Consider the following 3,621-nt stretch of genomic DNA (forward strand, 5'->3'; position numbering starts at 1 on the left):
AACTCCCTGTTGAAGAAGGCAAATATTTTATCTCGTATTATCTCATATTAACATTTATTATTATAATACCGGTACGTTTAAGACGATTTCTGTAGCCATACTGATTTGACAAATTGTCAAAGCATCATTTTCTTCAGTTGCATGTTGCTGTTATAGCTTACCCTAGTCACTTCTTTTGTATAACTTTTCTGCCACTGGTGTCCTGCTTAGAGATTAGTATCGTGGTAATCTCAGTTCCGGAGCAAACTCCCTTCCTCGGCAAACTCCCTTTCCCGGAACAAAAGAACATAGTCGACTAGTCAACGTTGAAAATCGCGGAACAACGCCCTCCCCCCCCCCAAAAAAAACAGCCCCGTTCCGAAGACTGCAAGGGAGTCTAGGTGATACAGTTGTCGTTCCTAGATGAGGGTGGTTTCGCTACCCAAACATGAGAGCCGTTTCGACATTCCTCCGCACTATTTCCGTAGAAAGCAAAGTCAAATGCCGACTGCAATATCATCGCTACAGTTGTATACGGAAGTTCCTTGATCCTTGAAGCCATGGGAGAGAACTTTGGCCCGACGGTGGTCCTGTTATTATTAGTTGCAGCTGACGTCCTGTCGTCCTGTTCCGCGATCTTGAGTAGAAACTCCTTGCTGATGTAAAATAATGACCAATGTTCCTCGGTACCCTCAGATAACGCACCCTGGTATATAGACACACTTGGACAGCAAGAACGCACATCCACACGCAAAGACGCGGAATTCACAATACCAACTCAACTGAAGAATTTGAAAATTGTGACTGGCACGTTGAGTGGCCGAAGGTTTGACCCTATAATTGTGCGAGGAGAAATTCTATTGGCTTTTTCTGAAGAATTTGCATGGGCACAGACACAAAGAGCTGTGAACTACCGCTAGTACCAGCCATGATGTCTATTGTTACAATCACGTCAAGGAGGTTGTTTGAATTGCCAGATTACCCGTATTTCACAGTAAAACAATACCTGCCTAGAAAGATGTGAAACATGCCGCTGTGATTATCAACAGCTTGAAACATCGGTAGAAATTTAACGTTCAACGTTGTCATTTAGTTTATACAATCAAGAACATAACCCGGGACAAAAATTTAGTACATCGAGTCAAGGAGGTTATATCTTAACATAGATCATTTCACTCAGTTTGTGCGTCGACAGTAGCCAAAGTTAGAGACAGTAACCAAGAAAATGGACTGTATTTTGTCCCGTGTTCTCTCTATTCTTTTGACAAAAATCTGCCCATAAATCAGATCGCAGTCCTATCCTGGTTTTCCCTATGTCCAACGTCGTTTCAGTTCAACTTCCTCGCTATGACGCGACAGGCACTCTATAAAAACATCGTACATCACTAGTTTACGAATTTCCAAATTAAACTTCTTTGGTTAGTTTATTTTCCTAGCTCAGAGGTGTGAGAGAGAGTTCAGTGATCATAAGTGCTGAGCTGTAGCTGGTGTAGTTCTGACCAAAGATTATCTTGCAGGCTCTCTGCTGTACTCGCTCTATTGACTTATAATTAGATTCAGCAACAGTCAAACCTGGATGCCATGCTTGGCATGCGTATTCGAAAACCGGGCGCACATAACCAATATAGACAAGAACAAGGTCACATGTAGTCAGGCGATACTTGGAATGACTTGAAATTTGGCTCAAGGGTAGAGTGGGCCAATACCCCATACTTTTTTTTCATGTTTTTCATATCTGCCCCTAAAATGATTTTATTGAGTTTTTTTTTTGCAATATTTAGACCAAAACTGTATATTTTGGCCCTTGTACCCTGGTTTTACATCAGAATGACCTGAGATTTGGTACAGAGGTGCCTTGATCATATGCCCACATGGAGTCAATAACGAAGAGATCTTTATTTGCATGTTCCTGCCCACATGGGCTAAATGCAGTGATTCAATAGTTGCATGGAATACTAAAGACAGATACTATTACAAGTAGTGCTACAATCAAACAATTGGATTAAAAATATATTACTAGAGTGTTAACTAAAATGTTACACTAGAGCTATGCTATTACTAAAACTATTGTTTACATGCCTCTTCCCTCTTTTTAAAACGTATATACGAACTCACATAGTTTTTGTTGTACATGTACAATGTTGTCTCTGGCTGTCATTATATATACAAATAGTTCGTCTTTGGTTAACTGTTTACATCGGGGGTCTACAAGGAGAACACTGTTAAAAGAATTGCGTATATCACTGTATATGGGACACTCTACTAGAAAATGGACTACATTTTCTATAAGGTTGGAGTTACAGAGTGTACCGAGTCTGTCATTCGGAGGAATCTGGTTGTATCTTCCCACTTCAATTTGTAGAGGATGATCACTTATTCTTAATCTAAGCCAAGGCGCGGCGATGGTTGAAATTATGTGACATATACTGTATATTTAGGTACTGTTCTCTTTCGTATGCATGTTTGATTTTTTTATATGTTCTTGATTTGTTTCCTTGATTTTCGTTTTTACCATTAAGGGTTCAGGCCTGAGTAGAATGTTTGAAGGAAAATGTCCTTTAGTCTTTGCTTCACTTCCGACTGCGCTGATGGCATATTACGGTCGTGACTTAACAATAGGTAGGCATAACCAGACTCCTCCAAAATCTTACTTACATTAGACAGCCAGCATGGTATATTACGTCCATGTAAGTCTTGTTGTACCAGAAATGCTTCATATTATAAACTATTTATTGGTACATCTCTAGTTAATGTACAGTAATAGGAATAGAGTCTGATGTAAGCCTTGATCCACAAAGGAAATCTGCCGAGTTCCGCCCTTATAGCGAGGTTACTACATTGTAGCATTTCTTGAAGTTGATGATGATGATGATGAATGGTTTATTGGTAAAAAATCACTCGCAGCCTGTTTGGCTGAATTGCGGATTTCGTACACATAATTTTGTCCAGCCAGAGCTAATTCTAGAAATATTAAAACATCTATAACATCAATTATATCTTAAACATTTAAATGACAATTAAAATTCTGACATTGATAAAGCCAAATAAGTGAGTGTAGCAACACTTTAAAACACAACAGATATCCTTAGATACAAAGACATTAGGCATTCAAAACGCGCACAACGTAGGGGATCGGCGAGTTTCTTCAAGTCTGTCAGTCCTACATTTCACATGTCGATATTTGTCACAGTTTCTGGTGGTTCTGTTGTGATAGTCCGATCCCTTTGGTGGTAGCATTGACGGTCTGTGTCTGTCCAAGTAGGTTCCGAACTTAAAGCACAGATCTCGCCTGCGGTCCGACAGCAGTGGGATGTTTAAGTTCTTCCTGGCTTGTTCGTAGTTGGTGAAGCTTCTGCCTAGTATTGTCCGAACAGCTCTCCGCTGCACTGCTTCAAGCCTGTCTGACTGTGCACAGGTGAGGCCCGGATGCCAAACTGGCGCGCAATACTCCAGTACTGGTCTTACAAACGATGTGAAAATGGTGACAAGGTCCTGAGTGGGTAGGTTGAAATGTTTAAAGGGGAACTAAACCTTTTTTTGTAAAGCATTCTGCAATATTTTAAATACATCAAAAAGTCCAGTTTTTACTTGTTTTACGTTAGTCCATCATAGATTAGCGTTTCCACAACATTTGAACTTCGC

Source organism: Branchiostoma floridae, chromosome 5 (assembly GCF_000003815.2).
Source record: "Branchiostoma floridae strain S238N-H82 chromosome 5, Bfl_VNyyK, whole genome shotgun sequence".
NCBI classification, from domain to species: Eukaryota; Metazoa; Chordata; class Leptocardii; order Amphioxiformes; family Branchiostomatidae; genus Branchiostoma; species Branchiostoma floridae.